The sequence below is a fragment of the Macaca nemestrina genome, chromosome 12, assembly GCF_043159975.1.
Source record: "Macaca nemestrina isolate mMacNem1 chromosome 12, mMacNem.hap1, whole genome shotgun sequence".
NCBI classification, from domain to species: Eukaryota; Metazoa; Chordata; class Mammalia; order Primates; family Cercopithecidae; genus Macaca; species Macaca nemestrina.
The window spans coordinates 59747637-59765083 of record NC_092136.1 but is presented as its reverse complement, the minus strand read 5'-3'; the positions used below and the strand labels follow the sequence as shown (position 1 = coordinate 59765083).

The window sequence follows — 17447 nt, the reverse complement described above, 5'->3', positions numbered from 1 at the left end:
CCTGCAGCTGATCAACCTGGCGACCCACAGATTCATGAGCAATAATATATGGTTACTGTTTTAAGCCACTATGTTTTGGGATGGTTTATTATACAGCATTAAATAACTGATAACAGGATATAAAAGTATACATGATTCCATGACAATACATAAGACTTTCAGTAAGTTCACAGATGTCAGTGCTGGCAGGAGTGTGACAAAGGGAGAAGAAACACCCAAATTCAGAAAAAGTGTCTATTCCAATGAGGACAAATGTCTGTCACCTATGTAATGAAACATGTCTAAAAACAATCTAGCTGGTACCATTAGCTGGCTGATCCCATTAAATTATGGTCTCATAATATGGATTAAGAGTTTGTCACTGTTAATTGGCAATTTGCGTATTTGGCTGTGGCAGTAGCCAAATAAGACACAGCCAAGAGAATTCTATTATGAGCCAAAACCTAGTTAACATCCCTAATCTCACTGCCAGTTTATTCATTAATCCATTGGGCAAAAACTGGGAAGGTTAGGGAAGAAGACTTGATTGATGTATCAGATGTGTCCTTTGGTCCCAACCCACATCTTGGCTTATCTTTTTCTCCAGCTAGTTGATCAGGAAGCAGGATGGCAACTAACTTCCTGTAGAGGGAATCTGTCAGCAGTTGGACTCAGCTTCACCTTTTGCCTAGGGCACACTGCTGCATACACAACCTCAAAATGTGAGGCAGCTAACACCCCAGAGGTAACCCTTGACTAAGGAGGGGTAAGGCCAGGAGATACACAAATGCAGGCCAGGCATGGTGGCTGTGCCTATAATCCCAGGACTTTGGGAGGCAGAGGTAGGAGGATCACTTAAGTCTGGTAATTCAAAATTACAGTGAGCTATGGTCACTGCACTCCAGCCTAGGCGACAGAGCAGGAGGACTTTGTCTAAATAAATAAATAAATAAATAAATAAATGGAACATCTTACACTTATTCTCAGAAGATCCAACAGATAGAGCTCAGTTGCTCACAAAAGTGATTAACTCCAATATATGCCTTGCATTAGCTCTTCGCAGTCTGACAAAATCACCAGACACCACCCAGAAATCAGTGTAAACCTGTCCCCAGGATATGTGTTATTCCAGGCAGTATGGAAGTTGGGCTCCCCTTCCCTCTGGCCATTTCTATCTGGTGGCTGTGTCCCATGCAGAGCTGTCTGCACATCAGGCTTGAGTCTTCTCTTCTGTCAACAGGGCCTGGCTGGAAATTGAGAGAGGGTGGCATGAGCTCTCATTCATTTTAGTGGCTGCATAATATTCCATTATAAGGAATATTTAATCACATTTTATGAACTAATTCATGGTATTTTTGTTGCTACAACAAAACTGCTATGAATACCCCTCAAGTAGCCCCTCCGTCACCTCAAAAAACGTATATAATCCAGTGGAAGAAATTGACGTTAAGCTAGTAATTATGAAAATAGTGACTTAATTATAATTGTGATCTATGCTATGAAAGAAAAGTACTAAATGCTGTGACAGTACATTATACATAGACCTAACCTCAAGGACTTGAGGGTGAGTCATAAAATCTACCCTAAGGAAATGACATTCGAAAGACAAGTATAAGTTAATAAGGTCAGTGGGTAGGAGGGAGGTGCAGATGAGGCGGAAGGAGCCAGCATGTGTGAAGGTGTCAGTTGGAATGTGCATCAGCAGGGCAGTACACATACAAGTGCACACAGGCAAGAAAGATTAGCCCTTTGGGGAGTTGTCAGCGGTGCAGCACGTATACAAGTGCACACAGACGAGAAAGGTTAGCCCGTCGGGGAGTTGTCAGCAGTGTACCACATATAAAAGTGCACACAGGCAGGAAAAGTTAGCCCTTTGGGGAGATGCCAGCAGTCCTGCCTGCCTGATTTTTAGAATGAGGTGGAGAAAGGTTGATGCAACTGTGAAGTACACAATAGGGGGCCACTGGAGGATTTTAAGGAAGGATTTCCTAAATCTCACTCTGGAGGGGAAGCTGGAGACAGAAAAGGCTTAACATAGGAAAACCAGGCAGGGGACAGAACTAGCTGTGTGGCCTTAGACAAATCACGTAGCCTCTCTGAGCTCCAGTTGCCTCATCTGAAAACAGGGGTAATAATTCCTACCTTAGAGAGTGCTGTTACGATTATTGAGATAAAGTATTACAAATGTTAAATGTTTAGTAAACATTAATATTTATTATTTTTCTACATTCCTCGTTCTCCCTTACTTTTCACATCTACTTTGACACAAAATTCTGCTCATCCTTCCTCCTAAACACCCCTCAGATCTGTTTTCTTTTCCGTAACATCCTTCTTTATTTAACTCTCATAAATTCTAACTTGGTTGCCTAGTTGGGTTTCTGCCTGCAGTCTATCCCTCCTCTAATTACAACTTGGCTACCAAAGTAATTAAACAGAAACCAGAATATTTCAGCTGCCTGTTGAAAATTCTCCTGATTCTTCATCTGTTTAAGGACTATGACCAAAGCCCTAAATATGGGTATAAGATTCTTAATGATCTTCCCCCATATCTATATGTCATTCCTCTTCCTCACCATCCTCCCAGCCCACCTCTATAGTGTTCTCTATTTCCCAGATGCTTTGGATCGCATGGAGATCCCTTGACACCCCAGGCTCTCTCACACACCTCACATCCTTACTCACACCTTTGCTCCTGCCCCAGATACTTCCCCTCATGTGTGCCTCACAAACAAAATCCCTGTTCATGCTTTGAGACCCTGTTTCAATGTTACCTCTTCCTCCTCACACGTTCACAACCTCCTCAAATTGCATATTCAGACCTTCCCTGGGCCTCCAAAGCATTGTGCATATCCTTGTTCTTCAGTCCTTATCACATTTATTGTAATTATTTTATGTATATTAATTTTCACCTCCGACACCATGAGCTTCTAAAAATAGTGACCTTGCTTAATCACCCTTGTATCCTCAGCACCTAACTCAAATTCTATCATATATTGGATGTACACTTGCTGAAAAAAAAAAAACAAAAAACATATGAATGAATCCAACATAAAAAGTAAGAGTGTATTTGGAACTAGTTGGTCTGTGATATCAGGACTTGGCCTCTAGGTGGCTGTGCTTAGGGGATCTAAGCCACCAAGCCTGGTTCTCCAGGGAATCTGGTCAGAGGGGCAACTAATTTCCTCTCTCTCTGACGTCTCACCTGCTTGCACCTGGGCCCCTTCTTGGGACCTAAGCCAGCTGCCCCCTCCACATGTGAGGTTGCAGTGCCATCTACTGGTATCTAGAAGACCTGCAGGTCAGACCGAAGGAGGAAGAGGAAGAATTAAGGACCACTGTGGTTTAACCCGGCCATGAAATCTCAGCTACCAGATCCCACATTGGGCAGTTTGTCCCACCTATGTGAGCCCATACTTGCTGGGAAAAGCACCTCATTTATATTTCCCGTTGACTGAATACCCTCAGTCGTCTCAGTGTCCAGAGCCCTTTCTTCAACCCTCTGAGAGCCAGGGCCCCCACCCTCAGTTTTGTCAGGAGTTGGTCACCCTAACTCAGTGACACAAACGTCCTCCTTGGCCTTCTCAGTAATAGAGTCTCTCACTCAGGAACCACTGATCAGGACCCTCTCCTTCAGGCTTTAGTGACCAGATGCCTCCACCCAGGCCCTTAGCAAGTAGGGCCCTTGACTCAGACCCCTCAGTGATCAGGTACTTTTCCACAGGTCCCCAATGACCACAGCATCTTGTTTAGGCTCCTCGGGGACCAAAGCTCACCCTCACCCCAGTCAGTAACTAGGGACCTTCTCTGAGACACCTCAACAAAGGTGCCCCAGCTCAGCCCCCTCAGTGACCAGGGGTCTCCTTCACAGGCCTCCCAGGGACCCTCGCTCAGTCCCCTCGTAACCAGGGTCCTCACTGAGCCCATCAATGATCGGGGTCCTCACTCTGCTTCTCCGTGAGCTAAGGACATGTTTCTCTAGTTTTCATTCAAGTTTCATTGACAGGAATCCTCCCTCAGACCCCTCATCAGGGACGGATTCTTCAATAAGCTGATAAGAAAGAGCTATGACATTACGAAAGCAGAAACCACAAAACAGGAAAAAAAAAGTTTTTTAAGAATTCAGGATTTGCAGCTGGGCACGGTGGCTCACTCTTGTAATCCCAGCACTTTGGGAGGCTGAGGCGGGCATATCACAAGGTCAGGAGATCATGACCATCCTGGCTAACATGGTGAAACCCCATCTCTACTAAAAATACAAAATATTAGCCAGGCATGGTGGCATGCACTTGTGGTCCCAGCTACTCGGGAGGCTGAGGCAGGAGAAAGGTGTGAACCCGGGAGGCAGAGGTTACAGTGAGCCAGGATCATGCCACTGCACTCCAGCCTGGGCGACAGAGCGAGACTTCGTCTCAAAAAAAAAAAAAAAAGAATTCAGTATTTGCAAAAGACCATCAATATGACCATCGTAGGATACATTTTATTAACTGTCTTTGTACTTATTTTATGGCTTATACCATTTTGTTTTGAATAACATGTAGAAACCAAGCATAATCTTTAATGTGCTTAGACCTTTAACAGTCTTGATCAGCCTCATTCCTCAGGGACCCTGACCTAAGAGCTAAGAGCTGCATGACCAAAGGTCTTTAATTAAGGTCTAGTGAGCATAACAAGAACTGGGCAGGTTCCCTCAGGCCACGCAACTGTCTTCTGCTTCCCTCTGCTCCCCTGAGAAGCTGTTGGAGCCTCTCATCTCCAAGGCTCTGCCTTCTGCTCCATCCCTATGCCCTTTGTCCAGAGAGGGGCCACAGCTGCGCCCGGGTCTCATGAGGAGGTGTGGGCCCTACTGGGCTAATTGATGCAATCCCAGGGTTGTCCCCCAAAAGGCCGGCTTTGACCACCCCAGCCCCAGCCCACATACATTGGGGTGATTAGCAATAACCCTCCAAAATGTTTCTGCCACGCAGTAATCCACATGAACAGTGTAACATAAACAAACCAGCTTCCACTTTTACTCCACATCCTCTGGGAACTTAGTACAAGGTCTAAGGTAAATACAAATTACAGGAAAACTTGGTGGGCCAGATATAGGAAACTGTGATTCACCATCCCTATTCCTGTTCCCCCCATTCCCAGAGCCATTTTTTCCTCTTTGTTTTAACTCATGCTGGGCTCCCTGCACTTGATGGAGCTGCCCATGGAGTTCCTTTAAACATTAACCACTATTCTTGTTTACCAACTGCCCCTAAGGCCTGTTTTTCCCTCTACAAACAGAACCTTCAGCATTAAGGCCTTTTTTCAGAAAAAAAAACAAAACCCTCCCATTTATCAAAAGTATAACAAGTCAGCCATTCAGTCGATGCGTTCATTCATTCATTCATTCATTCACTCTTACCACACAACTTTATTGACCTCCGCTGTGTATTGAGCCTTATGCAAAGTGTTGGGGAAACAACAGTGTATAAAATAGAATTCATCACTTTGCGAGGCCAGGGTGGGTAGCTCACGGGGTCAGCAGTTCAAGACCAGCCTGGCCAACATGGTGAAACCCCGTCTCTACTAAAAATGCAAAAAGTTGGCCAGGCGTGGTGGTGAACGCCTGTAACCCCAGCTACTTGGGAGGATGAGGCAGAGAATTGCTTGAACCCAGGAAGCAGAGGTTGCAGTGAGCCGAGATCATGCCACTGCACTCAAGCTTGGGCGACAGAGTGAGACTCTGTCTAAAAAAAATAGAATTCATGTCCTTGTGAAACTCACCTCCAATTAGGAGACACAGCTGTTAGACAAACTGTATGATTATTTATTTAATAGAAAATATGATACATAGCCAGACGCGGTGGCTCATGCCTATAATCCCAGCACTTTGGGAGGCCGAGGCGGATGGATCACCTGAAGTCAGGAGTTTGAGACCAGCCTGACCAACAAGGTGAAACCCCATCTCTACTAAAAATACAAAAAAAAAAAAAAATTAGCCAGGCATGGTGGCATGTGCCTATAGTCCCAGTTACTCAGGAGACTTAAGGCAGGAGAGTTGCTTGAATCCCGGAGGTGGAGGTTGCGGTGAGCCAAGATTGTGCCACTACACTCCACTGTAGCCTGGGCTATGGAACAAGACTGTGTCAAAAAAGAGAGAGAGAGAGAGAGAGAAAAAAAAAAGAAGAAAGAAAATGTGATATATACTACAAAGGAGATGGACTTACTATTTGTCTAGGCCTGCACTACATGCTCTGGGTGCTATAAAATAAGTGGATAAGGCATAAATCTACTGTCAAATATTCAAAATCGACGTGGAGAGCCAACCCAGAGCTCCTGCTAGGGAAGGGAGAGTTAAGAGAAACCTCTCAGTCTCCAGTTCTTGAGACTATCTCAAAGACTCTTAAGGACTGGAAAAGACAGAAGTGTTGAGTAAAGACGTCCAGAAAACAGGGCCAAGGTGTCAGGGTTGACATATTGGACTAGCACAAACAGTTCAAACAAGAAGGCAAACTGTGTTTAGAAAATGTTGCAGAGTGCTGCTGGTGGGCTGGCCAGAGATTAGAAGACAGGAAAGGCAGAATTTCTTAGAGTCAGAGCAAGGGGCATACAAGCTTCACGGCAAAGTGGGCTTGTTCCCTCATTTGTTTAATCATTGATTAATGTCATTTGTTTAACCTCTTGATTAATGTCAGGCACTGTGCTGGACACTAAAGAGACAGTAATTAACAGAAAAGTTTATTTGTGAAAACAGACATAGGCAGGGCACAGTGGCTCACGCCTGTAATCCCAGCACTTTGGGAGGCTGAGGCAGGCGGATCATGAGGTCAGGAGATTGAGACCATCCTGGTTAACACGGTGAAACCCCGTCTCTACTAAAAATTACAAAAAAAAAAAAAATTAGCTGGGTGTGGTGGCAGGTGCCTATAGTCCCAGCTACTTGGGAGGCTGAGGCAGGAGAATGGCATGAACCCGGGAGGCGGAGCTTGCAGTGAGCCGAGATTGCGCCACTGCACTCCAGTCTGGGCAACAGAGCAAGACCCCATCTCAAAAAAAAAAAAACAGACGTGTAAACAGATACACAATAAGCCCCAATAACTGCAATTAAAAATAGATGCATGAGGCTTAACAGTGACACACTACTAAGTTACCCCTATAATAATGTCCCCCTCACTGGGGAGAAGAGGGAGTGGCACCACAACCAGCTCTCAGGAATTGCTTCTCCAAAACCTGTGCTACACATGCACCCAGCAGCGGTGGGAAGATTGCTAACACACCAATTGTCATGTCATTTTCAAGTCATTGTATTGCATTGAAATGTAATCGTTATTTTTGCCATTGGCTTTGATTTCCTGCCAAAATTCTTCCAGGGTTTCGATAAAATTGGGTTTAACCTTTGAGAGTGTGTATGAATATGGATGTCATCCATTGTGTGTGGGTGGTGGAGAAAAGATTGAGAATGGCCGCCATGCACGGCTGAGGATGAGTCACAATCTTTAGACCAGAAAGGGAGCTGAGTGGGAGGCCTGGCAGGAGAAAGTTGCAAGAGTGAATCGGGGCTTTTGGCCCTGAGGCAATAACGATGTCAAGACATCTCTCCAATGTCGCCTCCCAGTGAGATGTCCTGATCTAGCCAGGCCTGGAACCTAGTGGAGAGGCACCAGAAAGCCCAGTGCCAGGGTCTCCTTATTGTGTGATCCGAATCCTGTGCTTTGGAAATTTGACGTAGGTGAGCTATTTATATCTTATGTTTTCTCTTCCTCTGTTCTTCAGAAAAACTTTCATAAAATGCCATCTATATCAGTACTTTCTTCATTAACTATGTATTGCTTGTTTAATTTTTTAAAGCTATAGATTCACAGTAATACAGTATAAAGAAAAGACCCTAAAATGAAAATGCCAGTTCAAACTGTTCAGAGGAATCAAAGTTTTGTTCACATTCCTGGGAAAGCTGTTAAAAAGGAACAGCCCAACTCCAATTAGAGGTTGGGGACAAGGCTGGGCAAGCAGTTAGTTTTGAAGTCAGAAAACTCTCAGACTGCTGGGGAAAGAGGTGGGGATAGGGATGGGAAGCTCAAGGCCCTTGCCCTGCTCCCCACTGCTGCAGAATCCTCCTTCCAGAACTCCCCTCTGCCAGACTTCCCTAAGTTCCACAGTGGTATGCTTCTATGAGTAAAGCTGCTTCCATTACTGAGAGATTATGGTGGCCCAGGAGACACTTAGAATCCAGTTCTAGGCCTCAGAAGCTCTGTAAAGTCAGGGAACACAGGAGAAGTCAGTAGGCAGGGGAGGCCCCACTAATGTGAGCATCTCTAGCCTCCGTCTCTTTAAAGTCTGTCTTCAAGAACAAGCCTACACTCTATCTCCCCTGCAAAATTCTCCCTGACTCTTTGGCCACCACTGACCTCTCCTTCCTGGAGTTCTTTAATTATGAAGATTAAGCACCATTTTATGTCTTTCTTCTTTTGGAAAATCATCTGATCATGTATTTTGCCTGCTATTCACTGCCTCAGTGTATTCTTTTGAAGTCAGTTTATGGGAGTTCTTGATGCAGCTGACTGCAAATATTTCCCTAGTTTGCCTTTTTTATTTTGCTTAACTTTTATTTTTTGACGTGCTAAAGTTTAAAATACTTCCATAGCCAAGTCAGTTAATCTTTTCCTTTGTGATCACTTCTACTGCTTCTAAGATGGAAACATTACTTCCTTCCAGAGATTTGATAAATATTTTGGTGTTTCTGGGAATTTTTTTTTTTAAAGCTCTTTAGTTCATCTGGAAAGTACTTGGTATACAATGTGAGAAGAGGATCTAGGCTGATCTGATGGTAACCAGTTTTCCCAGAACTTTATATTGAATAAATTTCTTGGCCGGGTGCGGTGGTTCACACCTCTAATCCCAGCACTTTGGGAGTCTGAAGTGGACAGATCACCTGAGGTCAGGAATTCAAGATGAGCCTGGCCAACATGGTGAAACCCAGTCTCTACTAAAAATACAAAAAATTAGCCAGGCGTGGTGGCAAGTACCTGTAATCCCAGCTATTTCAGAGGCTGAGGCAGGAGAATTGCTTGAGGCAGAGGTTCCGGCAAGCCGAGGTCACACCATGGCACTCCAGCATGGGCAACAAGAGCGAAACTCCATTTCAAAAAAAATGTTATTCTTTTCCAATGACTTTTTTTTTTTTTTACAGGATCTTGCTCTGTCACCCAGGGTAGAGAGGAGTGGCACAAACACCATTCATTGCAGCCTCAGCCTCCTCGAACTGAAGTAATCCTCCCATGTAGCTGGGACCACAAGAGCACACCCCCACACCCAGCTAATATATATATTTTTTTTTGTAGAGATAGGGATCTCCCTGTGTTGCCCAGGCTGATCTCAAACTCGTGGACTCAAGCGATCCTCCCACCTTGGCCTCCCAAAGCATTGGGATTACAGGCGTGAGCCACTGCACCTGTCCCCCAAGGACTTTTTATTCCATTTTTATGGTATATTGAATTCATATATATCAGATCTATCTTTTTTCCAGGCAACCTATTCAGCTCCAAGAAAAGATTATTTGACACCTGACTGTGCATTGTTTATTACTGTCTGTTAACTACACTCAAAATATTTTAAAGAAAAAATCACATACTTTACTTCCAATTATTCATCCAACAACGGTTTACTGAATGTTGACTTTGGGCCAGACACTGGCTAGGTGCTGGAAATAGAGTGGAAAATAAGACATGCATGGTTTTTGCTGTTACTATACTCATAATCAAATAGCAATAATGATAGACTACAGAAAGTGTTTAGCAGCAAACGCATCTTAGAGGTGATGGGAGGGAAGTGTTGTGAAACCCACTGGAAGCTTCCGACACCTGAAGGATGAGTGGCACTAATGCAAAGAGAAGGAAGCTGACAGAATCCAGGATGTGATGAGACCTAGGCCAGGCACCTCCTACTAGGACCTTGATTACAGCTTTATGAAACCAATGGAACCTGGAGGAAAAGAAGCAGTTAAAGATAAGAAAACTGATCACCCCACAAGGACTGTCCTGAGCAGAAAGGGGGAGCTCCTACTTCATGCCAGACATCATGCCAACACTTGCATATAACTCTCAGTTCATCCTCAGAATCCTCCTTGGGGTTACTTTATTTACTCCACCGTACAGTCACTGGGAGACTAAGACCAGTGTGTTTACCTTCTCCGCTTGCTGGAGTCCCAAATCATAACGTGGGCAGGATGAAGCCCTGAAGCATGAACACATCCACCTTGTCCTGTTCCCTTCCTCCCTCCTCGGGGGGAGTTTGCTATCCCTGAACCTTTGTGCTTCCGGATCTCATGTCGTGCAATCTTAGACGTAAGTCTAAAAGACAACGTTGACTCACCAGAGTCATTGGACTGGCAGGGGCCTAGGTCAGACTGTGGAATCTCCAGAGCCAACTTTGTCTTTTCAAATTATAAGTTCTCGGCACCTGGTTTCTGAGGTCACCCACTTGGCCCTCTTCCAAGTGTACTTCCCTACTTTTCTTTCCTTACTATTCTAAAGCTTTTTAATACACTTCCACTGCTGCTCTGAAATTTGCATTGGTCCTTTATTCTGCCTTATGCTCCTCAGTCGAATTCTTTCTTCTTTCTTTCTTTCTTTCTTTCTTTCTTTCTTTCTTTCTTTCTTTCTTTCTTTCTTTCTTTCTTTTTTTAGATACAGTTTCGCCTCTTGTTGCCCAGGCTGGAGTGCAATGGCGCAGTCTCAGCTCACCTCAACCTCTGCCTCCTGGGTTCAAGCGATTCTCCTGCCTCGGCCTCCTGAGTAGCTGGGATTATAGGCATGCGCTACCATGCCCGGCTAATTTTGTATTTTTAGTAGAGATGGGGCATCTCCATTTTGATCAGGCTGGTCTCAAACTCCTGACCTCACATGGTCCTCCCACCTCAGTCTCCCAAAGTGTTGGGATAACAGGCGTGAGCCACCGTGCCTGGCTGAATTCTTTCTTCTACGGAGGCAAGAATTGAGGTTGCTGCAGACGGGTACAGATTCGCTGCCAGTAACTCAGATACCTGCCACTGCTAACATATTTGGTGCTGACTGGCTCAGATATGTTCCCTCGTGGTAAGAGATCTCTATGCCTCACCTTCTTCAGCTTGGAGGCATCTGATCCGTGTGTGTGGTATTTCTTCTCCTCTCTAAAAATAAGAAGAAAAGAAAAAGAAAAAAAATTCTAAGTTCTCTACCCACATTTGTAGCTCAATGAGCTCATAAATAATCATCAGGACCTGCTGGTTGTTGCAGGTATTTACAACAAAACTTCAAAAAATGCACACAAATGCACACTTGCAGGATCACCATCTTACTAGGTATCTTTTGGGACTGCATTCCAAAAGCTTCCCATTTCCATTACTGTGTTCCATGGCCAAGACCCATCCACATGACCACCACCTTTGCTTCCTCCGCACCCCTGTGCTCTAGTTGCAAATGCCAGTTGCTTCCCACCCCTCACTTCCCTGCCACACCACCGTATATATGACAGGTAGCCATTTTATACCAGCACTACTCAAGGTGTGGCCTACAGGCCAGTATCCACCTACAAGTTATTTGTTCCCATGAGAAAGTAAGTTCAGAAATGGAGAGTAAGCATTTGAAATGTTTATAGCAATTTGACAGAATAATTATTTATCATTTAATCTAATAACAAAAAGTACACCTAATGCCATATGGTATCCTGAATTAGATTCTGAAACCGAAAAAGGACATTAGTGGAAAAACTGCTGAAATCTGAAGAGAGTCTGTAGTTTAGTGAATAGTACCATGCCATTGCTAATGTATTAGTTTTGATAAATGTACCACAGTTATCTAAGATAGTAACATTAGGGGAAATTGAATGAAGGGCACACAGTAACTGTCCACTCTCTGCAACTTTTCTGCAAATCTAAAATTATTGCAAAATAAAAAGTTTATTTTTACAAACTGGGTTCATATTTTGTGTCTTTTTAAATTTTTTTTCTTTTATTTTTTCTTTTTGAGACAAAGTCTCCCTCTTGTCCCCCAAACTGGAGTGCAATGGTGCGATCTCGGCTCACTGCAACCTCCGCCTCCCGGGTTCAAGCGATTCTCCTGCCTCAACCTCCTGAGTAGCTGGGATTACAGGCGCCCACCACCACACCTGGCTAATTTTTGTATTTTTAGTAGAGATGGGGTTTCATCATGTTGGCCAGGCTGGTCTCAAACTCCTGACCTCAGGTTATCCGCCCGCCTCGGCCTCCCAAAGTGCTGGGATTACAGGCATGAGCCACCACGCTGGCCAAATTTTGTTTTTCTAGCAATTTAATTGCATTTTACAAAAATGTCAATCTGCAATGGATTTGAAATGCAAATTTTTAGAATAAAATTGGTCTTGTCACTATGGATAGTTTGAGAATCACTGCTTTGTACACTCTGTATCCCCCACGGGGCTTGTCACCATAATTGCTTTGAATTCTGATCACTAATACTTGTTGATGACGGCCAGACCCACAGGTGTGAGTTTTGGAATCAGTTACTGCACACTGTGGATAAAGTCACAGCCCAGGGCCCTGTCAACCCTCAATACAGGGACATTTCAGGACTCTGTTGTATACTCAATACTGCCATATCCTAGCGCCCTGTCACATCCAAGCTGTCACATACCAGATGCTATCACAGCTCAGGGCCAAGCAGGGGCTGTCACAAGCCCCTGGGAAGTGCCAGCATATAAAGATTGACAGGACAGGCCCTGGGTTGTTCTGTACATGGAGGTTCCTGGGACGTGCCATTATTTGAGGGATGCCAGAGCCCCACTCTGTGTCTATATCTGGGGTATGACAAGGCCCTGGACTGTGACATGGTTCTGGAATGTGGCCACACCCTATGAGTGAGGTATTGAGTTCTGGGCTATGACAAGTTCTGACTGTGCCAGAGTGCAGACTCTTAATTCCTTCTGGAATACTGAGAGTGCCGGGAAATGACAGCTTAATGTTCAGGGTACATCTTAATTTGTCTTGGATCTGTGGTGTGACAGGGACAGCTGCATTCATCCTGGAGTGAAAGTGTATCTGGGTATGTTGGGCCACATTTGCATTAAAGTTTGTTCTGAGCTCTGGAGCTATTGACCAAGCCCGTCCTGCCTTCTGAGCTATGGAAGACACTGAGGCCTTCTAACCCATGGCACAGCATTCTCTGCTTCCAGGGGGTCTGCTTTGGGCCATCACCCCAGAGAGTTTGATCAAGGTCTGTCTTACCACACCCCCTCCCAAATTCTTGCAGCTCCCAAAGCTGCTGGAGGCAGCACCTGAGCTTGTCTCTGCTGAGCTTATTCACCCCAAGGACTGCCTGCAGCCTGCCCACTTCTCATCATGCGAGGCCACAGTGCCATCTTCTGGCTATTGCGAGCCATGCTGGTCAGGTTGGGAGGGCACAGGAGAATGCTGGGCTGACAGGGAGCACTGAGAAGCCCTCCCCACCTCAGTTCAGGAATAACAGAAGTGGCCTTTCCCTTAAGCCCCCACTGACCAGAGCCCCTCATTCAGGCTTCAGTCACCAGAGCCCCCCGCTCAAGTCCTTTAGTGACCACAGCCTCTAGATCAGTCTCCTCAGGAATCAGGGCCCCTCATGTAGCCCCCAGTCCCACCCCCGAGTGACCAGGGCCCCTAGGTCATGCGCACAGTGACCAGGGCCTCTCTCTAAGGCTCTGTAGTGACCAGAACCCCTCATTCAAGCTCACTTAGGCTTGGCTTCACAATCAGGTCATTCAATGACCGGGACCTACAGCTCTTGACTCCCAAAGACCAGAGCCTCTCTCAGACGCCCACGACCAAGTCCCTTCAGTGATCTACAGTCCTCTCCTTTAGGACCCTCTGTGCCTAGGTAACTAAAGACCATTACTCAGTGGACATAAGGAGTGGTGTTTGTGGGGGCTCTTTGATCCCCAAGAGCTGGATAGGTCCCATCTGTTTCCTCCGTTTATCGTCCCCCTCCCACTGGTCTCCAGAGAGGCCTCTGGTCATCGGGGCTTTGCATTTTGTTTTGCCTGTGCTCCTGGGTCCCCCTTCAGACATGGCCACAGCTGTGCCCAGGTCTCATAACAAAGGTGGTCTGTTGAGTTAATTAATCCCATCCCGGGAACTGTGGCCCGAGAAGACTAGATTCTATAGCATGACAGCCCACCTGTGCCTTGCATCTGCTGGTCCTCTAACACCAGACCACACACCCCTGTGCCATCTCGCCACCTCCCATAGGCAGGCCTCCCATCACATCTATCTCAGGCCATATTACTCAAAGGCCAAATGCTTCCAGTCCCAGCATCCCACCAGTCACTGGCACCTGTCCCAGATACCAGGTGTGACTTTTCCCATTTTCCTTTTCTTCCAGACCCGAGCCCAATCCAGGTCCTACCCTTCTCAGCCCCCATCCCATTTGGGCTCATTTACTTATTCAAACAAATATCAAATGAGCATCTACATATTAGGATTCTAGATAGGGGTGTGGGGTCAGTGTGCAGGGATGGCAGCATAGAAGAGACATTTTGGTTGAGACTTGAAGGATGAATAGGCGTTTGCCAAACAGTCAAAGGATAGGAAATTATTTGAGGAAGAAGAAACTGCATATACTTCACAAACGTACAGAGGACCCTGGTCACCCATGTGGTTGGAGCACAAAGTGAAAAGTGGGGAGAGTCGGAGAAGAGAGACTTGAATAGGGACGCAGAGAACAACAGATGGAAGATCTTGTAGCTGAGCTAAGAAGTATGAATTTTTTCCCCCTAGGATGGAAAAACACAGAAGTTTTTTCAAACTTCCAAGTAGGAAGTTATGATTTAAAAAAAAAAAAAAGAAAACGAAAAAGAAAAGAAGCCTTTTTCTAATTAGAAAGGTCAGGTTAGTGGCATTGTGGAAGATGGATTGGGCAGGGGCAAAAGTAGACCCAGGGAAACTAGTCAGTCTAGCCAGTCAGCCAGCAAGCATTTCTTAAGTTCTGTAGCAGGTTAAATAGTTGCTTCTCCCGCCCCAAAAGTTATGCCCACGTCCCAGAACCCGTGAATGTGACCTTATTTGGAAAACAGAATTTTGAAGATGTAATCAAGTTAAGGATCTCAGGGTCCTTGATTATCTGATGGGCCTTAAATCCAAAGGCAAATGTCCTTATAAGAAACACACGCAAGAGAAGGCCACTGAAGACAGAGGCAGAGATTGCAGTGATGCAGCCATAAGCCAAGGAATACCTGGAACTATCAGAAGCAGAAAGAGCAGATTCTCCCTTGAAGCCTTCAGAGGGAGTGTGGCCCTGCTGACATCTTAATTTCAAACCTCTGATCTCCAGAACTACGAGAATAAATTTATGTTGCCTTATGCCACGAAGTTTGTGGTAATTTTTTACAACAGCTCTAGGAAACTAATACACATGCCAACCAGGTACTGTGGTAGACACTGGGTGTATCATAATGAACACAGTATATATATTTCCTGCCCTCTTGAATCTTAACAGCAAGCAAATTTATTCATTAATTCACTCAACAAATAATTATTTGGCACCTGTAATATTCCAACCACTGTTCTAGCTACTTGGGTTACACTGGTGAACAGTCTCTACTTTTGTGCAGTTCATTCCTAGTGGAAGAGACAGACAGCAAACAAGTAAAAAATAGAAGAGAAGAGAACAAATGAATAGAAACAGTAAAATAGAATAGAAGAGAGTAGAATAGAAACACTAGAACAGAAAAGAACTAAACAGAGCATATTAGAGTAGAACAAAATAGAATGGAATAGGAGTAGGGATAAGTGACCTAAAGAAAAATAAAACTGGGTAAGGACAGGGTGAGGTCCTGCTCCTCAGGTTTGCTTCCAGAGCTCCTCCTGCTTGGCTCTGAATTGTTGGGGAGCTGATCTCTGCAGGCTGCATTTCCCAGGCTCCTGTTAGCTGGTGGACTTTAACCATTCAGAGCAACTGGTAGGAGATTGGCAGTCAGAATCAAGCAGCCTGCCAGGATTTTTCACCACCTTGTCCTCTGCCTCCACTGTGACTGCATCTCATTTAAGCCTCCATTGCTGAATAGGTCACTTCTACACAGTGACCTTGTTCCTGGAAAAAAATCTCTTCTCTGTCCCTCCAACCTAGGGGTGGTCGCAACTTGTCTTGGTTACTAGTCTCTGGGTCGCCTCACTCTCCTGGTTGGAGTCTCTGCCTTTTCAATCACCCATGTAGCCAGTTCTTTGTATTAAACTTTATCTTATGAAAATGCACAGTGTAGTTCCTGTTTTCCTAGTAGGACCCTAATCAACACAGAAGGGAGGTAGGGTGCTATTTTCAAATCTGTGGTCAGAAAAGATCCATTGAGCAGAAGCATAAATAATGTGAAGGGGTGAGGCATGGGATAAAGATCTGGGAGGAAGAGGATTCCAGGGAGAGGGAAGAGCAAGTGTGAAGGCCATAAAAGGGAAATATTTGAGTGTGTTCAAACAGCAATAAGCATGCATTCCGTGTACCAGGGCAGGAACCAGAGGAGCTGGGGTTGGTGCGGTAGGCAGGGCCACCTCTCTGCTCAAGGCCTTCAGATCAGTCCCAGCAATGGCCTTCTCATTGACTGCCTGACTTCAGTCTCTCGTTGACTGCCTGACTTCAGTTCTTACTACTCCTTCCATTCCCCACTCCACTCCGGCCACTGTCATTTCCTTGCTCTTCCTCAGCACTGCCCAGATGTGCTCCCACCACAACACCTTGCACGTGTTGTTCCTTCTGTCTGGAATATTTTCTCTCAGATATCCACAAAGCTTACTTTCTCATCTCCTTCAAATCTTTGCCCAAATATAGTCTTCTTTTCCTTTTTTTTAGATGGAGTCTCACTCTGTCACCTAGACTGGAGTACAGTGGCATGATCTCGGCTCACTGCAACCTCCGCCTCCTGGGTTCAAGAAGTCCTCTGCCTCAAGCTCCCAAGTAGCTGGGATTACAAGCACCCACCACCACACCCGGGTAATTTTTTGTATTTTTAGTAGAGACGGGGCTTCACCATCTTGGCCAGGCTGGTCTTGAACTCCTGACCTTGTGATCCACCGGCCTCAGCCTCTCAAAGTGCTGGGATTACAGGTGTGAGCTACCGCACCTGGCCACCCAAATATAGTCTTCTTAATGAGACATCCCATAATCACCCTGCTTCAAATTGCACACCCACCCCAGCTCTCCCCAACCCCTTTCATTGTTAATTTTCCTTCATGGCACTGTTTGCTGTTTTGTAAACTCTATGACAGCAGGGATTTTTGAATACTTAGTTTCAAAACATTGATGTATCCCCATCACTAATGTATCCCTCAATACCTGGAACAGTGCCTGGAGCACTGTAGATCTCTATACTAATTTGTAGAATTAATTAATTAATTTTCATCAGGGGAATGAAGCAATCTGATATACAATTTCAAAAGAGAAGAGTGGGCTATGGGAAATCGACTGTGGGGTTGGGGGCAATGGTGAAAGCAGGGGAAACCAGTTAGGATAACTTGTAGAAATCTAAGA

The 17447-nt window shown here is 45.2% G+C and overlaps 2 long non-coding RNA genes across 5 annotated transcripts in view; one reads left to right on the top strand and one right to left on the bottom strand.

Annotated features, from left to right (window-relative positions):
- LOC105488681 (uncharacterized) overlaps positions 1-17447 on the top strand; it is a 61303-nt gene that overhangs the window by 28240 nt on the left and 15616 nt on the right. The window lies entirely within an intron of this gene.
- On the bottom strand, positions 1027-12732 carry LOC139357522 (uncharacterized). The gene is made up of 3 exons (XR_011610891.1): positions 12594-12732; positions 11062-11113; positions 1027-1226 (listed from the first exon to the last, which is right to left on the bottom strand). It is a non-coding gene; the product is annotated as an uncharacterized lncRNA (long non-coding RNA).